The 22844-nt window shown below is 45.2% G+C and overlaps 1 protein-coding gene across 4 annotated transcripts in view; it reads right to left on the bottom strand.

Moving 5' to 3' along the window:
* The window catches only part of LOC144598315 (very long chain fatty acid elongase 1-like), an 87642-nt gene extending 74234 nt beyond the window's left edge, over nucleotides 1-13408 (bottom strand). For 2 of the 4 annotated variants that reach the window (XM_078408303.1, XM_078408304.1), the window contains exon 1: nucleotides 13102-13408. The gene's annotated coding sequence lies outside the window, so the exon portion shown is untranslated. The remainder of the gene's footprint in view (nucleotides 1-13101) is intronic. The other 2 variants (XM_078408302.1, XM_078408300.1) reach the window with 1 other exon arrangement.
* Between the last annotated feature and the right edge of the window lie 9436 nt (nucleotides 13409-22844).

Here is a 22844-nt window from a genome sequence, read left to right as displayed (position 1 = left end):
GAAGAAGGGTCTTGGCCCGAAATGTTGCCCATTCCTTCTCTCCAGAGATGCTGCGGGATCAAGGAGAGAAGAGCGTTCACATTGCGGCCCTGGTTCCACCAATACTTCCACCACTGCGCACAAGAAGCACACTGTATGCAGATGCCAAGAAGTGTGTTCACCTCTGACTGAACAATTTCTAATCTTGTGATGTGGACTCGATAAGAAGAAGAAATGCTGCCTGTCCTGCTTAGTTACTCCAGCTTTTTGTGTCTATTTTCTGGTTGGGACCTCTCTTCGGACAAAGACTTAAGATGACTGGTCTCTCTTTGTATGGTTTCTCTTCCAAAAGCCTTAGTGATTTCAACGAAACTAGTTGCTTTTGATCATGGCCCAAGACTTCTACGCGGAGGAAAAACACACACACAGACACACACACACACACAGACACACACACACACAGATACACACACACACACACACACACACACAGACAAAAACAGACACACACACACAGACATAGACACATATCGACACACACAGAGACACAGAAACACACACACACACACACACAGGGTGATGGATGCTTAGAATATGCTGCAGGGGTAGTGATGGAAGCAAATACGATAATGGCATTTAAGAGGCTTTTGGATAGGCACGTGAATATGCAGGGTATAGAGGGATATGAATCACGTGCAGGTACGGTTGCCAACTGTCCCGTATTAGCCGGGACATCCTGTATTTTGGGCTAAATTGGTTTGTCCCATACAGGACCTCCCTTGTCCCGTATTAGGCCCGGGGGACGCTGTAGGCCCGGAGGACGTCGTAGGCCCGGAGGATGCTGTAGGTCCGGACGCTGTAGGTCCGGATAGTGTAGGCCCGGAGGCCGAGAAGGCCGCCTGATTGAGGTTGCGTAGCAACCCGCCTCCCGTCCCGGGCAGCCGCCATTGGTGGAGCGGGAGCACGTGGCCACTGACTGGGTGAGGTCACGTGGGGTGCGGGTCGGTGACGTCACCTTGTCTCTTATTTGGGAGTGAGATAGTTGGCACCTCTACATGCAGGCAGAGGAGGGTGGTTTGACTGGTTATCATGCTCAGTGTGGACATTGTAGGCCAAAGAGCCTACAGCGTCCTCCAGGCCAAAGTGTATACACTGGAATTTAGACGGATGAGGGGGGATCTTATTGAAACATATAAGATAATTAGGGGATTGGACACATTAGAGGCAGGAAACATGTTCTCAATGTTGGGGGAGTCCAGAACAAAGGGCCACAGTTTAAGAATAAGGGGTAGGCCATTTAGAACGGAGATGAGGAAGAACTTTTTCAGTCAGAGAGTGGTGAAGGTGTGGAATTCTCTGCCTCAGAAGGCAGTGGAGGCCAGTTCGTTGGATGCTTTCAAGAGAGAGCTGGATAGAGCTCTTAAGGATAGCGGAGTGAGGGGGTATGGGGAGAAGGCAGGAACGGGGTACTGATTGAGAGTGATCAGCCATGATCGCATTGAACGGCGGTGCTGGCTCGAAGGGCTGAATGGCCTACTCCTGCACCTATTGTCTATTGTCTATTGTCTATTGTCCCTGTCCTGTACTTTTCCACATATCTCCATCCATCACCAAGACAGCTTGGGCAACTAAACCACTTTGAATAATGGCTCTAACATTTCCCATCTGCAACTAACTGCCCCAGCTGGTTAAATTAGTTCTTCAACTAACATCAAGTAATATCTGCCTTCTCAAATAGCACTGCATCTCGAGTCAGTTTCCCTCCCTAAGTTCCTTCCAGTACATTGATAAGTGAAAATCTCATGCTTTTAAAAAAAAACTTCAGTGTGTAAGCAGACCTGGCTAAATTTCAGAGAATTCACACATAGCAGGCTTTGGCTGCAGTGCTAATATGTTCATTTAGCTGTTGAAGATTACTTTTATTCTGTTATAAACTCTGCAGTCCAATAAAGACAGAGTCATACAGCACGGAAAATGGTCCTTCGGCCCAGCGTGTCCATGCTGACCAAGATGTCCCATTTACACTGGGCCCACTTGCCCGCGTTTGACCTGTATGCTTCCAGACGTACCCCTTTTAACCTGAGTCAATGACTTTTAAGTGGTGCTAAAAGTATTAAAAGGTAACAATTTTAAATCATTAATAAAATGAAGCAAGTTACCAAATGCACGTGTAAACTCTATTTAATCGATAAAGCACTCATGTAACTGGAATCAGATCCCAATTTTTTTTTTTAAAAGGTCACTTAGCAGTGATTCATTTGAAATGAATGAGATTTTACAGGACTGGAAAGGAGTGGCATCTAATCCAGTGTGCCTCTCAGCACACCACTCCCAGTTTAATATGGTTCCTCCCACTCCCTCTGCAATGACTAGTTGCAAGACACCTTAAAGAAATGCTTTGATAACACGATTAGGCAGTGGTAAATGCAAGTCACCAGCTTCCACCGACTGGTCAATTATTAAGGGTCAAATATCACAGCACAAAATAAAGGTGCAGAAACCCAGATTTTAAACGTCACCCATTCCTTCTCTCCAGAGATGCTGCCTGTCCCGCCGAGTTACTCCAGCATTTTGTGTCTGTCTTTGATTTAAACCAGCATCTGCAGTTCCTTCATACCCAGATTTTAAAACTACATTAAAGTCAGTATATGTGTCACCAAAACTACAAGTATGGTGGGAAGAGAACAGCAAATTGTAATTGCAGGCGTGATGTTGATATGGGAATCTGAAGTTACTTCTTCAAATGACAAAAGACGAGCCAAGCTAAATAGCAACTGTACCTCATGTTTCATTTGGGCAGCTTACAACCCAGCGGTATGAATTTCTCCAATTTCAAGTCGCCTCTGCTTTCCTCTCTCTCCCCGCTCCTACACCCTATTAGTTCCATTGTTTACATCCTTATATTCCTGTCATTAGCACAGCTTCCCCAGCCGACAGTGGACCACTATGGACTCCACCCACCCTGAGGTCATCTGTTGGCGCCCTGATTAGTTCTGGTCTGCTTGATCTTTCAGCCTGAAGGGTCCCGACCCGAAACGTCACCAATTCCTTTTCACCAGAGGTGCTGCCTAACTCACGCTGAGTTACTCCAGCATGTTGGTAGACACTGGTTGGTTGGCAATCAGACAGCATGTTGGTTGGCAATCATGCCCATTCCCCTCTTAAAAGACAAACTTACCATTCAAGATGCACCATACACCTGCCTGGAAGCTCAGATTACCTGACAGTGATGCTACATTAATTGAGCGTAACCAGCAAATGTTGATGCTGCCCGTCCCACTGAGTTACTCCAGAATTGTGTGTCTATCTAGGTTTGAGCAAATACCAAGTTGTCTGAAGAAGGGTCTCGACCTGAAACGTTACCCATTCCTTCTCTCCAGAGATGCTGCCTGTCTCGCTGAGTTACTCCAGCACTGTGTGTCTCTCTCCAGTTACCAACAACTGGACAATCAATTTCACCATCACCATGACTAGAATGTTGATAGTTGAGAAATAAGGGTGGGTTACCTCTTCACCCTCTTCCACAGTAGAACGGTCTTGGCTGATAACACTATGCTTAACTGAGCAGCCAGCTTGGCTCACAGTCTCCAGGTGGCTTCTTGTTTAAAAGAAGTGGAAAATAAACAGACAGAGAATAAACCAGTTGTCAAGTGGAAAGAAGAAAGGAAATCACCAATGTTGGAACACAGAACATGGAACAGGGCAGTACAAGAACAGGCCGTCCAGCCCACATTGCCTGTGCCGACCATGATGCCACATGACACCAGTCTGAAGAAGGGTCTCGACCCGAAACGTCACCCATTCCTTCTCTCCTGAGATGCTGCCTGACCCGCTGAGTTACTCCAGCTTTTTGTGATACCTTCGATTTGTACCAGCATCTGCAGTTATTTTCCTACACATGATGCCAAAAACATCACTTACCTACCTGCACATAACACATATCCCTCATCCCCTGCACAGCCATAAGCCTATCTAAAAGCCTTTTAAATGCCACAAATGAATCTGCTTCAACCACCTCCCCTGGCAGCAGATTCCAGGCACCCACCACCATTTGTGTAAAACAACTTGCTTGCACATCTTGCTTGATCAGCCATGATCACATTGAATGGTGGTGCTGGCTCGAAGGGCCGAATGGCCTACTCCTGCACCTATTGTCTATTGTCTATCTCCTTTAAACTTTGCCCTTCTCGTCTTAAAGCTGTGCTCTCCAGTATTTGATTTTTCCTCACTGGGAAAGAGATTCTGATTGTCTACCCTATCTTTGCCTCTCATAATTTTACAGTATAGACTTCTATCAAGTCTACCCACAACTTCCAGCATTGCAGAAAAAAACAATCCATGTCTGTCCAACCTCTCCCTGTAGCTATTTCCCCCTCATCCAGGCACCATTCTGTTAAACCTCCTCTGCACCCTTTCCAAAGCCTCCACATCCTTCCTGGAATGAGGTGACCAGGCCTGCACGCAGTACTCCAAATGCGGCCTAACCAAAGACCTATAAAGTTGAGTGACGATATGATAGGGGCAGCACTGTGGCACAGCAGTGGAGTTGCTGCCTTACAGCACCAGAGAACCGGGTTCGATCCCGACTACGGATGCTATCTGTACGGAGTTTGTACCTTCTCCCTGTGACCCCGTGGGATTTCTCCGGATGCTCCAGTTTCCACCCACACTTCAAAGACATACAGGTTTGTAGGTTAATTGCCGTTTGTTAATGCAAATCGTCCCTGGTGTGTAGGGTAGTGCTAGTGCACGGGGTTATCGCTGGTTGGCGTAGGCTCAGTGGGCCGAAGGGCTTGTTTTCACGTTGTATCTCTCTGAAGTCTAATGGCTCCATCGCACTTCCCCCCACTTTAAGAATGCCCTGCTGAGAGACCCAGCACCATGCCTCAGATTGAGCAAAGAATGGCTAATTCTGCAAGGCATCAGAGATGTCCTGATTGTAACTCTTGTAAGTACAATGAGGAAAGAAAAGGAACCATGTGGCATCTTCTGAAGGTTGCTGCTCAGAAGTGGAACTTTGGATATCGTTTCCAAGGCCAAAGTACAAGAATCAGCAGGAATTGATTTAGGGGGATAGGACTGAATTTTCCAAACTCTCTAATCATGCACCAGTGCCCTGTCATTCATATTTACTTCCAGTTCCAATCTGGAGTATCAACTGGTTAATCTTCAATCTTTGTAGGAGCAGCAGTAGGAGAAGGGAATAGCTTTTAATACATCTGTGCAGTTGAAATTTCATTATATTGTAGGCTTCAAATTAAAATCAAATTTCTCCTACTCATTTAAAACTAGCAAGTACACGAGACAAATTACAGGTTCATTTAAACTGGCAGAAATCCAGCTAAAATGTTGGATGGATTTTGGAATCTTACAGCCCCTGACTGTTGCGAGAGAAATAAAATGGGAAGAATATGTTTAAAGAATTACCAAAATATAAATCCTTGGAACATGTGCAGGCAGAAGGGATTAGTTTAAGTATCATATCATATCATATATATACAGCGCGGAAACAGGCCTTTTCGGCCCACCAAGTCCGCGCCGCCCAGCGATCCCCGCAAATTAACACTATCCTACACCCACTAGGGACAATTTTTACATTTACCCAGCATTATGTTTGGCACAGACATGTAGGGCAAAGGTCCTATTCCCAGATTGTTTTGTGCTCGATAGTTTATAAAATGAACCCTGCATTAAATATCATCTTGGTTCTTCGTCCTCCAAAATATTCCAAATTGAATTTAAACTGGAAGTGGCGGAGTATGGACTCAAGCAAGAAGGGCTTCTTGGAGAAGAGCTACCTCAAAATGTAGTTGCATCTGGTTGAGTAACTATAGTAGGGTGAAGACTATTCCATGCGTTAGTTGTGCGAGGGAAGAATTAATTGCTATACACATCTGTCTTGATAGCTGGTATCTCAAATTGAATCGAATGCCCTCGTCTGCTCCTGACAGGTTTGGGTTTGGCGTAGATGTGGTCATCTATGTCGAGCTGACCATTTAACATTTTGTAAAAACAGGTCAAACGGTGGGCTTTACGTCTGTCTTGGAGAGTGTTCCACCCCAATGAATTTAGAAGTTCGGTAACACTCGCTTCTCTCTCGTAGGTGCTTGTAACAAAACGAGCTGCCTGTCTTTGGACACGTTCGATGGAAGAAATGTTTCTATTTGTGTATGGGTCCCATGCTGCAACTGCATAGTCCAAACGAGGTCTAACAAGGGTGAAGTATAACTCCTCCTTGATAGAAGTTGAACAATGATAAAAGTTGCGTCTCAGAAAATTTAGGACACCTGTTGCTTTCACCGTTGCATGATGAGTCTGACCATTCCAACGTAGATCGTTCTGTGATTTGATGCCAAGATACTTGGTCTGTTTGGATTCTTCAAGTGTGGCACCAAGGATATTATATGATGTTTCGCCTGGTTGTGTACAGTTTTGGTCTCCTAATCTAAGGAAAGACATTCTAGCCTTAGAGGGAGTACAGAGAAGGTTCACCAGATTGATCCCTGGGATGGCAGGACTTTCATATGAAGAAAGACTGGATAGACTAGGCTTATACTCGCTGGAATTTAGAAGACCGAGGGGGGATCTTATAGAAACATATAAAATTCTTAAGGGGTTGGAGAGGGTAGATGCGGGAAGATTGTTCCCGATGTTGGGGGAGTCCAGAACCAGGGGTTACAGCTTAAGGATAAGGGGGAAGTCTTTTAGGACCGAGATGAGAAAACATTTCTTCACACAGAGAGTGGTGAGTCTGTGGAATTCTCTGCCACAGAAGGTAGTTGAGGCCAGTTCATTGGCTATATTTAAGAGGGAGTTAGATGTGGCCCTTGTGGCTAAAGGGATCAGGGGGTATGGAGAGAAGGCAGGTACAGGTTACTGAGCTGGATGATCAGCCATGATCATATTGAATGGCGGTGCAGGCTCGAAGGGCCGAATGGCCTACTCCTGCACCTATTTTTCTATGTTTCTATGTTTCCTCCTCCTGGTGACACGCATGGTTTCACATTTGGAAGGTTTCACATCTGATATCTATGACTAATCTAAATTGTCCATTGCATTTATTTCTTTAAAACCATCATCAGCAAATTTGGAATGTGTGCCAAGTTTAGATAGGACACCACAATTAACAGTGTACCTGAAGATAACCAACTATTCCAAAATCTTCAATCCAAAATTCGGGCGTCACGGTGGTGCAGCAGTAGAGTTGCTGCCTTACAGCGCCAGAGACCAGGGTTCAATCCTGACTATGGGTTCTGTCTGTACGGAGTTTGTATGTTCTCCCTGTGACCGTGAGTTTTTTCCAGGTGCCCCGGTTTCCTTCCACGACTCCAAAGACATATAGATTTGTAGGTTCTTTGGCTTTGGTAAAATTGTCCCTAGTGCGTAGGCATGTGCTAGTGTACTGGGTGATTGCTGGTCAGCATGGACTCGGTGGGCCGAACGGCCTGTTTCCATGCTGTATCTCTGAACTGAACTAAACAACTATCATACTTCTGGTAAAACAAAAAGCATCCCTTCTTTTACAAGCACTTTCAGAGCATTTAATCAACAAACTTTGTAAGAATCAAAAATATCTAAATTTGCCAACCATCGATATATTATTTCCACACAGCAACTTTTATTAGCGACTAGACCAAGTGGACCCGTTGGGCCCAAACCTTTCCTGCATTGGTGCAGCACCCTCTCCTACCTCCCTCCCTCTCCCTCCCCACTTCCCCCTCTCCATCCCTCTCAACCCCCCTTATCTACCTTCCTCCCCCTCCAAAATGGTTGCAAGTAGAGTTTCCGCTATTTCTTCTGTAACGCCCTCAACATTCAAGTCGTGTGGTATTTTCATATTTCACTTTTTTTCCAGTTACATCAGTATTACCCAACCTCCCCTTCCCTTCAGTTTATTTAACTGTGGTCTCGGAAACTCATGCAAATTATTCAACTTTTCCTGCATCCACAAGATCTCCCTTTTCATCGCTGGCGAGTCCGACTCTTATTTGAGACTTCAGAAAGCATGTTTATTTCCTTCAAGTCACCCAGAAGCCTATCATAATCTTGCTGGCCCTTTAATCTGCCTTTTTTTTCACCTTTCATTACCCAAAATACACTCGTGATGCACTACCATCTGATCAGGTTGCGATTAAAAACAGGTCTCATCACTTATCCCATTGCTCTTTTTAGAAAATTGGTGCACATAATTAGCAGTGATATTTCCTACTTAAACTAACACTTAAAACATTTGCTGGGTTACTCCAGCACTTGCGTCCTTCTTCAAGAGAACTTCACTGTGGGAAGAAAACGCTGCATGCTCTTTCTTTTATTGGTATCATTATCCAAGGAGTAAATAATTATTTTATTCACAAAATGCTGGAGTAACTCAGCAGGTCAGGCAGCATCTTGGGAGAGAAGGAATGGGTAACGTTTCGGGTCGAGACCCTTCTTCAGACTGATGTCGGGGGTGGGACAAAGGAAGGATATAGGTGGAGACAGGAAGATAGAGGGAGATCTGGGAAGGAGGAGGGGAAGGGAGGGACAGAGGAGCTATCTGAAGTTGGAGAAGTCGACGTTCATACCACCGGGCTGCAAACTGCCCAGGCGAAATATGAGGTGCTGCTCCTCCAATTTCCGGCGGGCCTCACTATGGCACTGGAGGAGGCCCATGACAGAGAGGTCAGACTGGGAATGGGAGGGGGAGTTAAAGTGCTGGGCCACCGGGAGATCAGTTGTGTTAATGCGGACCGAGCGCAGGTGTTCAGCGAAGCGATCGCCGAGCCTGCGCTTGGTTTCGCCGATATAAATAAGTTGACATCTGGAGCAGCGGATGCAATAGATGAGGTTGGAGGAGGTGCAGGTGAACCTCCGTCTCACCTGGAAAGACTGTTTGGGTCCTTTGATGGAGTTGAGGGGGGAGGTAAAGGGACAGGTGTTGCATCTCGTGCGGTTGCAGGGGGAAAGTGCCCGGGGTTGGGGTGGTTTGGGTAGGAAGGGACGAGTGGACCAGGGAGTTACCGAGGAAACGGTCTCTGCGGAACGCAGAGAGGGGAGGGGATGGGAAGATATGGCCAGTGGTGGGGTCCCGATGTAGGTGACGGAAATGTTGGTGGATGATATGTTGGATCCGCTGGCTGGTGGGGTGGAAGGTGAGAACGAGGGGGATCCTGTCCTTGTTGCGAGTGGGGGGAGGGGGAGCAAGAGCGGAGCTGCGGGATGTAGAAGGTCAATTAATTATTGACCTGCAATCGTTATTGGGGGGTTTTTCAGTACTTAATGGCTCTTATGTTAACTTTAACAGGTAGACTAGACTAAGATTAACATCTTAATCTTTAAGCGTAGGAAGGAACTGCAGATGCTGGTTTACACCAAAGATAGACACAAAATGCTGGAGCAACTCAGCGGGTCAGGCACCATCTCTGGAGAAAACGAAGAGGTGACGTTTCACGTCGAGACCCTTCTTCAAACTGAAGAAGGGTCTCGACCCGGAAAGTCACCTATTCCTTTTCTCCAGTGATGCTGCCTGACCCGCTGAGTTGCTCCAGCATTTTGAGTCCCTCTTATTCTTTAAGGTGGCGGCTCCAACGGCATAGCATTCTGTACAACACAAAGGGTGCAAGCGCACAAAGTAACTCACGTAAAATAAACATGGTTATAGCCCGCGAGGAAGAAATGGGAGAAAAATAGGATAACCTTCAGCTGCACAACACAAATAAAAGGTGGCAACCAACGCGAAATTCTTTACAAGTATTTAACATCTTTGTGTGGTCTGAAGCACTAACCAGCAGTGCTTTAGATTCATGCTGAAATATTGTTCCACGAGGACTGGGGATCAATATTCTTCCGGATATGAACTTAATAAGTAGTTGTTAAACTATGTTTGATTGGAGGAATGCCGTGGCACCACGTATATGCTGATCAGGAATAACGGGATAGTAATCAAAGAGACGACATTCAGCTGGTTGTTTTTACGGACTAAAAAAGTTATGAAAGACAACCACACTATCACCTAGCTTGAGACAAGTATTAACCGGCACTCTTCAAACAAATCTTAGAAAGCACATGTCAGACGAAATGGGGAGGAAGAAGGGGAGAAGGCAGGAGAATGTTGAGAGGGGAAAGCAGATCAGCGCGATTGAATAGCAGAGTAGACTCGATGGGCTGAATGGCCTAATTCTGCTCCTACATCTTATGGAACCAAGGGGTGAAAGAAAGTCAAGTGGAGCTTGGTCCACTATGTTTACTGTGAACTGCTACTCACTAGACTTAGCAGCTTTTTGCTTTGAACTATATCCGAGAGCGCTTCCAGCAGGCAGCAAAGAGGAGATGGACAACCTTCAAATGAAGCAACCATCTATGGAGACACAGGAATTGCAGATGCTGGAATCATGAGCAAAATATAAGGGCTGGAGTAACATAGCGGGTCAAGCAACAGTGGAGGAAATGAATGGATGATGATTTGGGTCATGATGGCTCCACAGAGTCTGAAGAAGAGTCCTGACCTGAAACTTCAGCCGTTTATTCCCTCCACAGATGATGTCTGACCCACAGAGTTACTTGAGCAATGTGCTCAACCATTTGTAGAGCCAGCCACTGACTCTGCAGAGAATATCCACTCAACTACTGCAAGCCACTGACCAGTCCAATAACATTTTCCTTGCATTCGTAACATGGCTGAATGGATTGAAAGCAAGGGCTTGGGAAGTCATTCCCATCCCAATCATTAATGCAGACAACCATAGGTTGACAAGATTATATTCTGTCACACAAAGACCGTAAACATTTTTAGCAACAAACCCCAAACTATGATACGTTACGATACAAAAGAATTTTATTTATCCGAAGAGGGAAATTGGTCTGCCAACAGTCATAAAACACAATAAGATACATGAAACATGAAATTAAACTAATGAGTGTTAAGTCCAGGATTGGGGATGTGCAAAGATTGGGGAAAGGGGGGAGGGGGGGGGAGGGAAGGGGGAACTGTGATTCCAGTTGCAGGGAAACACAATAAACAGGCTTGACACAAAATGCTGGAGTAACTCAGCAGGTCAGGCAGCATCTCTGGAGAAAAGGAATAGGTGACGTTTCAGGTTGAAGCCCTTCTTCAGACTCAGTCGTTCAGACTCTCAGTCTGCCGAAGGATTCGACCCGAAAAGTCACCCATCCCTTGTCCCCAGAGATGTTGTCTGACCCGCTGAGTTACTCCGGCACTTTGTGTTTATCTTTGGTTTAAACCAGCATCTGCAGTTCCTTCCTCCACAATAGACATGCAGATGGAGGGTGCAGAAATCATTACTTTTGTTTTCCCTCCTTATCGCAAGATAGAGGGGCTACAGTCCCACAACTGAACACTTAGTGACACTGATAGTGTAGCAAATCTAACTCTTAAAGGACATGTGGTGCAGAAGGCCAAATTGCTCTGTTAGGCCCATGCTGGTTTGAAGAACCAATCCAACGTGTTCCAGTTTATGAACTGTAGTCTTGAAGAGACAGCAAGTATTTTTTAATCCCCACAATACACCAATCGTCTGTCTTCACTAACTATTCACACAAAACAACTAAACGGGGAGTTATCAGATTACTAACATTGTAACCTTATCTAGCCAAGAGCAGCCACGAACATACTGGAGATGGGAACACGTGTGGGTGAAAAAGTCGCTGAACCGTTTCCTGGTCTTACAGGATGAGCACCAGCCAGGAATGAGCCCAGCTAACTATTCTTGGCTGGCACACCCATGGTCTCCCCAGGATTGGTAAATTCCACAGTCGAAGTTCCTAGTTAACTCGCAATTAATGCGGGGCAGAGTTCCGGCCGGAAAATTGGCGTCATGAGAAGTTTTAAAATGGCAATGTAAGTCTGAAGACATATCTGCAGGTCCCATTTCTCCGTGTGCTCTGGCGCCCGATCACAGTGTGTTAATGTTTCACAATGAATGAACCCCCCTAAAAGTGGGTTTATGTTCCAAACGTTAACCCTGGGTTTGGGTGGGTTTTTTAACCCTGAGAATTATCGAGCACGTTTTAGGTGCACCTTTAGCACAAGGGTGGTGACATCTACAAGTGTTGCAACTACCCGCCTCTGTACCAAAGGGGGGAAAGGATTAGGAGCCGTCTATCTTCACACCAATTTGGCCCAATTGCATCACATGGACCCCATTCGTTCTTTGATACTTGACAGTTTATGAACTCATGAAGGAAGCAGTGGCTCCTGTAACGTTGGTGTGGGTGGCACATTTGCATTGTGAAAAGAAGGGAGGCGCTTTGAAATGAATGAGTAGATTCAACAGGACATTGAGACAGTCACAGGGAACTGTAATGTTGATTTACAAAAGATACAAAGCGCTGGAGTAACTCAGCGGGTCTGGGTGGCATCTGCGGAGGACATGGATAGGCGACGTTTCTCGTCCACACCCTTCTTCAGACAATAGATTTGTTGAGTAGAAAAGCAGGAAATGCATACTTCTTTTTTTTTTTTTAAATTCTAAGCTCGTTCGGCCATTGTGGAAAAAATAATAATTACTGACAACATAATTCATGTGAATGCTGCTTGGCCTTGGGAAGTGACAGAGAGAAAGACAGAGAAAGAGAGAGCGAGAGAGTGGGAGGGAGAAAGAGGGAGAGAGAGAGGGAGAGAGAGAGAGAGGAGAGAGAGAGAGAGAGAGAGAGAGAGAGAGAGAGAGAAAGAGTGAGAGAGAGAGAGAAAGAGAGAGAGAAAATGAGAGAGGGAGAGAAAGAGAGAGAGAAAATGAGAAAGAGAGAGAGAGAGAGAGAGAGAGAGAGAGAGAGAGAGAGAGAGAGAGAGGCAGAAAAGTTAGAGAGGCAGAAAAGTTAGAGAGGCAGAAAAGTTAGTTCTCCAAAGAAAATTAACATCCAAGTTAAAGTTAAAGCGAAAGTTGACATCTAAGTTCCTTGCACCGGGCTCAACTCAGAGATGTGTTTGTCCCAAGTTTGGGACTGGGGCAGAGTCGTCTACCTCGAGTCACGCCGGGCTGTGATATTCGCAAGCTCTCAAATCGCCTGTGTGAATCACAGGGAGACCTGAACAGGCGAAGTCACACTGCTAACCCCCGGGGACAGGAGCTGAAACTCCTGGGAGGTGTCGTTGTTAATTCCACCCACCCCAAACCCATTACTCACCTGGAGCAAGACTTGCTGGTGTTTGTACAAAAGAGGGAAGGGTGGTCCCAAAAAGTTAACTTGTCGTGGATCAGCTGATGGAATGACAGCCCAGAGGGGCAGGCGCAGCGCTTCAGCCGGTTGGACAGGGAGATGAGATCAGGGGTGGGGAGTGGTGGCAATCTGGACACTCATTTGTTCGCGAGGAAAAGGGGGAAATGATGTCTGAAGGACCACCTCGAAACGGAGGCGTAATTGACAAGCTGTGGGTGAAAGTGACGCGGGGACTGGCTCGGCACACAGGCGGGGAGGGAGGGAGGGAGGGAGGGAGGGAGGGAGAGAGAGAGAGAAGGAGGGAGGGAGAGAAGGAGGGAGGGAGAGAAGGAGGGAGGGAGGGAGAGAAGGAGGGAGAGAAGGAGGGAGAGAAGGAGGGAGAGAAGGAGGGAGGGAGGGAGAGAAGGAGGGAGAGAAGGAGGGAGGGAGGGAGAGAGAGAAGGAGAGAAGGAGGGAGGGAGGGAGAGAGAGAAGGAGAGAAGGAGGGAGCGAAAGAGGGAGGGAGGGAGGGAAGGAGGGGGGGAGAGAAGGAGGGAGGGAGAGAAGGAGGGAGAGAAGGAGGGAGGGAGAGAAAGAGGGAGAGAAGGAGGGAGGGAGAGAGGGAGAGAAGGAGGAGGGAGGGGGAGAAGGAGAGAGAGAAGGAGGGAGGGAGGGAGGGAAGGAGGGGGGGTAGAGAAGGAGGGAGGGAGAGAAAGAGGGAGAGAAGGAGGGAGGGAGGGAAGGAAGGAGGGAGAGAAGGAGGGAGGGAGGGAGGGAGAGAAGGAGGGAGGGAGAGAAGGAGGGAGAGAAGGAGGGAGGGAGGGAGGGAAGGAGGGAGAGAAGGAGGGAGGGAGGGAGAGAAGGAGGGAGAGAAGGAGGGAGAGAAGGAGGGAGAGAAGGAGGGAGGGAGGGAGAGAAGGAGGGAGAGAAGGAGGGAGGGAGGGAGAGAGAGAAGGAGAGAAGGAGGGAGGGAGGGAGAGAGAGAAGGAGAGAAGGAGGGAGCGAAGGAGGGAGGGGGGGAGAGAAGGAGGGAGGGAGAGAAAGAGGGAGAGAAGGAGGGAGAGAAGGAGGGAGGAGGGAGGGGAGAGAAGGAGGGAGAGAAGGAGGGAGAGAAGGAGGGGGGGAGGGAGAGAAGGAGGGGGGAGGGAAGAGAAGGAGGGAGAGAGAGAAGGAGGGAGGGAGAGAAGGAGGGAGAGAAGGAGGGAGGGAGAGAAGGAGGGAGGGAGGGTTCTCTCTCTCTCCCTCTCAGAACGGCCAACCCCTTGATGGTTGAGGGAGGGAGAGGAGGAGGAGGAGGGAGAGATGGTTGAGCCGGGTTTAACCTTTGCTCTATTTACCTCTATTTCCTTGAACTTTGCGGCATTTTCCTTTTAAGCGCTGTCTTTGTCTTTGCCGGCTCTTTCATTTTGCGGCAAACCCCGCGCCAGGAAGTGACCCGTTCTCAAGGACTCCCTTGTTAACTTTATACTGAACAGAATAAACTCGCTCTGTAACAGCAGATAGAGAGGGGGGATAAATCCGGGCAGGAGACCCCCAACAAAGACACGTGGAGGAGCAACTGATGGGGAAGATGGGCCAGGATTCAGCAAAGATGAAGCCAAAGAGAAAAAAAAACAGGGATATTTGTCATTCTAATGTCCCAAATAAGTGTCCACTATATCAGCACTGCCTCCTTTATGGGCAGAACATGGGCAGGTGACTTTTCAGGGTCGGGACCCTTCTTCAAACTGAGGAAGAGTCAAAGGTTCGTGACCCGGAAATGTCACCCATTCATTCATGTTCTCCAGGGATGCTGCCCGGCCCGCTGAGTTACTTCAGCATCTTGTGTCTTTCCTCAGTAAAGCAGTATCTGCTTGTTCGTTGTTTCTACCAACTGCTTCCCCTGAATTTCCAGAGCTCCTGCCCAAAGTCATTTGCTCGTGTCTTTCAGTCGGCCAAGCTTCCTTCATGAGTTCATAAACTGTCAAGTATCAAAGAAGGAATGGGGTCCATGTGATGAAATTGTGCCTCATTTCTGTCCGAAATGGCTGACTAGCTTATCTTCAGATTGTGACAACTAATTTTAGACACCCCAGCCAGGCTTCTAGTCTGTCCTACTACGCCTGTGAGAAGATTATACGTTTCAATAAAATCAATGAAAATCCAGAGACAAGACCAGTTTATCCCTTCATTCAACAAATACATCTTCACTGCACTCCGGCAGTGTGTTTATCCTTCCTTAATTCAGGAGACCAAACCCTAGAATAATATTTCTCACACAATCTTATTTGCAGAGGGTCATAGACAATAGACAAATGGTGCAGGAGTAGGCCATTCGGCCCTTCGAGCCAGCACCACCATTCAATGTGATCATGGCTGATCATTCTCAGTCAGTATCCCGTTCCTGCCTTCTCCCCATACCCCCTGACTCCGCTATCGTTAAGAGCTCTATCTAGCTCTCTCTTTAATGCATTCAGAGAATTCGCCTCCACTGCCTTCTGAGGCAAAGAATTCCACAGATTTACAACTCTCTGACTGAAAAAGCTTTTCCTCATCTCCGTTCTAAATGGCCTACCCCTTATTCTTAAACTGTAGCCCCTGGTTCTGGACTCCCCCAACATTGGGAACATGTTTCCTGCCTCTAACTGTCCAACCCCTTAATAGAGTAATACAATGTGGGAGCAGGCCCTTTGGTCCAATTTGCCCATGCCAACCAACATGCCCCATCTACACTTGTCCCACCTGCCTGCGTTGGGCCCATATCCCAAATGTACCTATCCCATCCATGTAACTGTCCAAATGTTGATGAACATTGTGATAGACCCTGCCACTATGGCAGCTCATTCCTACCACCTACCACCTTTGTGAAAAAGGTTGCACCTCACGTTCCTATTAAATCTTTTCCCCCTCACTTTTGTCCTCTGGCTCCTGATTCCTCTCATCTGGGCAAAGGATTAGGCAATAGACAATAGGTGCAGGAGTAGGCCATTTGGCCCTCCGAGCCAGCACCGCCATTCAATGTGATCATGGCTGATCATTCTCAATCAGTACCACGTTCCTGCTTTCTCCCCATACCCCCTGACTCCGCTATCCTTAAGAGCTCTATCTAGCTCTCTCTTGAATGTATTCAGAGAATTGGCCTCCACTGCCCTCTGAGGCAGAGAATTCCACAGATTCACAACTCTCTGACTAAAAAGTTTTTCCTCATCTCAGTTCTAAATGGCCTACCCCTTATTCTTAAACTGTGGCCCCTGGTTCTGGACTCCCCCAACATTGGGATTCTGTGCATTTACCTTGTCTATTCCTCTCATGATCTTATACACCTCTATAAAACCCCTGCTCAACCACCCTATAGCATAGGTCCTCAAGTCCTGTCAATATCGTCGTAAATCTTCGCTTCACCCTTTCCAGCTTAACAACATCTTTCCTCCAAAAGGGTGACTAAAACTGAACTAAATTCTCTAAATGTGGCCGCATTAAAGTCTTCTACGAGAGGGGGAGTTGAACCAGGTAATTTTGATAGGAAATGTTGTCCGTTGGTAAAGATATCCAAAACTAGGGAACATATGTTAAACGGAAGTTAATCAGAAGGGGTAAGAGGTTTAGAGGGGATCAAGAAGAACTTTCTTTCATCCCGAGGGTGGGGGGAATCTGAGCGGGTGGTGGAGTGCAGGTACTCATGTGTGACATTTAGTCATTCATAAGATCATAAGTGATAGGAGCATAATTAGGCTATTCGGCCATCAAGTCTACTCTACCATTCAATCATGGCTGATCTACCTTTCCCTCCTCACCCCATTCTCCTGCCTTCTCCCCATAACACACTCTGAATTCTTACAATACAATACAATATACAATATATCTTTATTGTCATTGTACCCAGGGGTACAACGAGATTGGGAATGCGCCTCCCATACGATGCAATCCCATAAGATACCTCTGAATCTGCACCATAATTTATGAATTCTTTAGACGAGTACTCGAACTGATTTACTAATTTACCAGCAACTTAGTTTATAAAATCATTTAGTGTTTGGAATTCATGAGTTCATTTACCATTTGATGCAATTTCCTTGAGTTCCTCTTTTAAAAAAAGCAACGTTAACAAATCAAAAAGTACTGCGGTTTGTCATTTTTGTTTCAGAGAGGCAAATGTTTATCTGCAATGAAGGTAGATCACAAAATGCTGGAGTAACTCAGCAAGACAGGCAGCAATAATGCCCCCCCCCCCCCCCCCCCATGTATCATTGAAGCAGTTCATCAGCATTTTTAACCTGTTCAGTGCCACCTCCGAGTATACTCAGATCGTGGCCAATAGTAAAAAAATCTTGGCAGTGAACAGGTTAAATGGATTCAGATACACATTTGAGGGGAAAATGATTTACAGGGAAAGACAGAGTGAGTGGAGGAAATCTATGGAGTCTTCAAGGACTAATTGAGACAGGAAAAAAACTGCAGATGCTGGTTTAAATGGAAGGTAGACACAAAATGCTGGAGTAACCGCAGGGCAGGCAGTATCTCTGGAGAGAAGGAATGGGTGACGTTTCGGGTTGAGACCCTTCTTCAGATGTTAGATGTCAGTCTGAAGAAGGGTCTCGGCCCAAAACGTCACCCATTCCTTCTCTCCGGAGATGCTGCCTGACCCGCTGAGTTACTCCAGCATTTTGTGTCTACCTAAATGAGACAGATATTCTCCTGAAGCAGGACACAAAATGCTGGAGTAACTCAGCGGGGCAGGCAGTATCTCTGGAGAGAAGGAATGGGTGACGTTTCGGGTCGAGACCCTTCATCAGTCGCCTGAAGCACCGTGAAAGTGTAAAATAAAAATTATTCAGAGAAAAGTTGGATCACAAAAAGTCGAATGTTGCGCTAATTCTTTAAGAGTTAATGCAGGTGGTGGTCCAGAACAAATGGGTTGGTTTACATTCCATTTTGAATTCTTCATTTGGTGTGCGTTCAGGCCATTGTTAAAATAATTCAACGTAAAACAGAGTTGCATTCATAAACCTTAACAGTTTCTTGTCACCTCAAAGCACGCAATCGAGTCAAATAATTTTCATGTTCAGTCACTATGGTACTGTTGGACATACAATAGTTGATTGGTGCAAAGCAAGATTCCCCCCAAAAAAGCGAGATCTTGGGAAATTAGCCAGGTCAGGAAGGATAAACTCCACTCCTTCAAAATGGGATCTTCTACATTAATCTGGCATTGGGGACAGGCCCCTGGTACAATATGTTTGCCAAAGAGTAATAATAATAATAATAATAATAATATATTCCTTTATTCGTTCCACACCGGGGAAATTTACAGTGTTACAGCAGCAAAGTGGATAGCAAGAGAGCAAGAGATCATTCATTATAAATAAAAGATACATAAATTGTTATCAGTTATCTGTGTGTTCTTAGCTGTTATTGTTGACTGTATAACAAATTTGGACACACAGCACTCCATCAATATTGAATTAATGCTGGCTAGATATTTGTGCTCAGGACTCTACAAGAGCTCATGGGTCCACAAACTTCAGACTGAGAGAGGGTCAGGATCATAAATGGAAATGGGCCCATCAGCCACCAAGCCTTTGGTATCCATCAAAGACCCTTTTATACAAACCCTACACTAATTCCATTTTATTTTCCCTCCATCCCCGTCAGCCTCCGCCCCAGATTCTACCTCTCCTGCACACTGGAGACACGAGACAATCTACGATGGGCAATTAACCATGTCATCACAGGGAAAATGGGCAAAGTCCACACAGACTGCACCAGAGGTCACGTTTGAACCTCGGATACTGTGCTGAATGGTAACAACTGAGCCACATTTTGAACGCTGTAGTAGATCCTTGTAAACGCAGATCTTCTGCATAGAATCACTACGGGTGATGGCTATTCAGTTCATAGTTTTGTGTTGCCTCAGAAAAAAAAACCCTCAGTCCCATTCACCACTCTTTCTTCATGGCTCTGCATTTAGTTTTCTCTTTGAGAGCTTTCATTGTCAGTTTCCAATACTCTTTACAGGTAGGGAGTTCCAGATGGACTATTTTCTGGCGTGCATTCTTATACGTAACCTGTACTGTTGATTCTTGAAATGTTTTTGGCCACATTTATTGTTTGACCTGGTAATTATTTCGAGCAACGGCACTGCCTTGTATTCGATCTAGAATTCACATCTCTTAGACAGATCAATTAACATGCCTCCACCACCCTGTCTACTGACACCAGCACCACTTGTTATTCAGTCTCTCCTGGTCTCCACCCCATCTCAGGCACTCTCTTTACTCTCTTCACTATTCCCACACTCTGCAACTTAAAGAATGTTAACTTTTCCTCGTAAGATCATCAGCCTGATATGTTAATATTTCTTTCTTCACGTGTTGCTTCACCAGAGTCTTTCCAACATTTTCAAAGATTTTATTGCACAGTCCTTTGTTTGAAGGTCTTCAAAGTAACAATCACACAAAAAAAACATGTATTTCTAGAGCATAACTACAGTCTGCAACTCATTTTAAGAACTATATTCCCACCTTTGAACATTCGCTAATGGGAAGATTCGATTTATCTTATTTCAACCAGTCATGATGTTCTACAGTAAAGGCTCAAGAATAGATCTGGTAAACGCACAGAGGCTTTTGCCCAGAGTAAGGGAATTGAGAACCAGGGGACATAAATTTAAGGTGAAGGGGGAAAAATTTAATGGGAACCTGAGGGGTAACTTGTTTGACACAAATTGTGGTGGGTGTGTGGAACAAGTTACCGGAGGAGTTAGTTGAGGTATAGAAATTACTATATATAATTCCCACACCTTGGTACTGTCCCCTCCCTTTCAAATCTGCTTTCAACACTTAATTTTATTTTAGATGCTGCCATTCAATATTTTTCATAAAAGAAGGCAGGTGGGACCTGTTGATCGCTGTGAGCAAGTTGGGCTGAAGGACTGCTGCCACACTGTACGACTCTCATAGCCCTATCCTTGGTGTAATCATATAACCAAAATCCTGTACCTGGAATCAACATTGTAAATTATTGTTTCCACCTATGTGGTACCTGTAATGTGGGGACTTTGATCAGATGATTAATTATGCCACATCTGGAGTAACGTTTTATCAGCACACAACATAAGCTCCATATTCTTACTGGGAACTATGAATTGTAGAAGAGTTGTGAAAGAGAAAGTAGATAAATCCCGTTCAGTCAAAATCAACTTGCCGATTGTATTTATTACTTGTAAGAGTTCAAAGCAATCTCTAATAAATTACTTATATTGCAGCATTGATGTGGAAATCTTTCCAAAGGCCTAATTGAGAAAGATTGTGGATCAAGTAAATGCACCCTCTTTGAATTAGAATCTATTTAAAGTGCTTGTTAAGTAATTGAGTGAAAATTTTCTGAGTGTCGGTGCATACATCTAATGTCAAGATGCATGACCCAGCATAAAGTAAAGGAAAAGGGAGTGTTGAAAGGAACTGCAGATGCTGGTTGATACCAAAGTTACAAAGTGCTGGAGTAACTCAGTGGGTCAGGCGAAAATGATGGGTGATGTTTCTGAGTCTGAAGAAGGGTCTCGACCCGAAACGTCACCCATTCCTTCTCTCCTGAGATGCTGCCTGACCTGCTGAATTACTCCAGCATTTTGTGAAATAAATACCTTCGATTTGTACCAGCATCTGCAGTTAGTTTCTTACACATGGTGATGTTTCGGGTCGGGACACCTTCTTCAGATGCCTGACGAAGTGTCCCGACCCGAAATGTCACCCATTTTGTCCTGAGACCTGACTCACTGAGTTACTCCAGCACTTTGTCTATCTAAAGGAAAAGGGAACTGCCAGCTGGAGAAAAGATGGTATCGATTTGCAGAGTGATAAAACATTAACATTTCAGCATGAAAAATATTGGATGGCAGCATCTAAAATAAAATGAGGTGTTGAAAGCAGATTTGAGGGGGAGGAGACAGTACCAAGGTTTGGGAGTTATATATAGTAATTCCTACAGACATTGGGGTCCCGTGCATGAAGGAACTGCAGCTGCTGCTTTGTACCAAACAGACTCAAAATGCCAGAGTAACTTAGCAAGTCAGGCAGCATGTCTAGAGAAAAAGAATAGTTGCGTTTTGGGTCGGAACCCTGCTTTAAAAGTCTGAAGGAGGGTTCCCACCTGAAACATCACCCATTCCTTTTCCCCAGAGATGCTGCCTGACCCTCTGAGCTATTCCAGCATTTTATCCTCTCTACAGTACCTGTGAACTCAAATAAACAAGCACATGCATTCTCAGAAAATGGATTGAAAAGTAATGCAAATTTTCTGACACTCAAAAGTTGGTTTAATTAGTTAAGTCAATTATTGTTATGAATAGCATTTCTTGCCATGCTAAAATTACCCCTGAATAAGATACAGGTCCACCACTGATTTTCCACCACCTCCTTTATTCCAGACAAAATTATGAGCACATTTAAAATTCTTATGACTGCCAGATTATTTTACTGGGCGGCCACAAATGGCATTGAGTGTGGCGCATGCTCTTTCTCGGTGTGCTTCAGTCCTCAAATTATTAATTGTTATTATAATTATTTCAGTTTTTAGCAGTCCATGGTGCTTCAGAGACAAGGGTGTGGTATAATTACTAGGTCAGGTGTATTGTTGAATATTATTACATGACCTGTTGTTCCAGCAAAACATAATCCAGCAAAGCCCTGGAACCAAGTGTGCCAGAAAATCGGTGGTGTACCTGTACATGAACAAATGACTGGTCCAGTGTCAAAGATGTTGGGATCATCAGGACACTGTTTCTTTCAAACAAGGGTGTAGAGCATTCAACAGGTGGTCTATTCTGTCCATGTGGAATAGACCACCTGTTATTAAACTGAAGTGTCAGAATAAATTGTGCATGTCCCACAGATAGGATTTCAGCCCATACCAAGACCTGGTAATCACCTGGTGTTCAAATTAGGCTCAAATTTTGTTGCACTAATCTCAAAGATAATATGGTGCTTTGAATTATATTGACAAAATGCCTTTGTCTTAAGACAAAGGCATTGAATATACAGTATACTGCCCCTTACAACAAATCTTATCAAGCAACTTGCAGTGTTATTTTGCCACAGAAATGGCATTCTCCAGTGCTATATTCCATGTATGATCCAGTGGATCATATCTGTTTTAGGATTTGGAGACAGCGGGGGTTCAGTTGATTATAGGGAAATCCTGACAATTCTCATGAGGAACAGTTTCCTTAATCGAAAGGATTCTCTTTTGTAAATTGATTATAACTAAATACAATAGACAGTTTTCAGAGACCATGGGAAGTTTTTTTTAAATGCAGTAATATTTGATTGCCAACCCTGTTATGACATTAACAATCAGAATTTGCAGTTCTTTATTGTACTTCCTGAAGTTTCCACTTATGTTGCCACTCGTTAGCAAGGAATAAAACAGGATTTGAAATACAAATTGAAGATGGATACCTGCTGACTGTTCTCCAAGTATTGCACAAGATACAATATGCATGAAGTGTGAATAGCAATGAGGTGCAAGTTTTATGTGTATAAAGGAACTGCAGATGCTGGTTTAAACTGAAGATAGACACAAAATGCTGGAGTAACTCAGCGGCACAGGTAGCACCCATTTCTTCTCTCCCAAGATGCTGCCTGTCCCACTGAGTTACGCCAACATCTTGTGACTATATTAGGTGCAAGTTTTAGTTTAGTTTAGAGATATAGTGTGGAAACAAGCACTTTGGCCCATCAAGTCTGCACCGACTA

The sequence above is a fragment of the Rhinoraja longicauda genome, chromosome 11 (assembly GCF_053455715.1).
Source record: "Rhinoraja longicauda isolate Sanriku21f chromosome 11, sRhiLon1.1, whole genome shotgun sequence".
NCBI classification, from domain to species: domain Eukaryota; kingdom Metazoa; phylum Chordata; class Chondrichthyes; order Rajiformes; family Arhynchobatidae; genus Rhinoraja; species Rhinoraja longicauda.
Note: the sequence above shows the minus strand (reverse complement) of the source record. Positions and strands in the feature narration are given on the sequence as shown.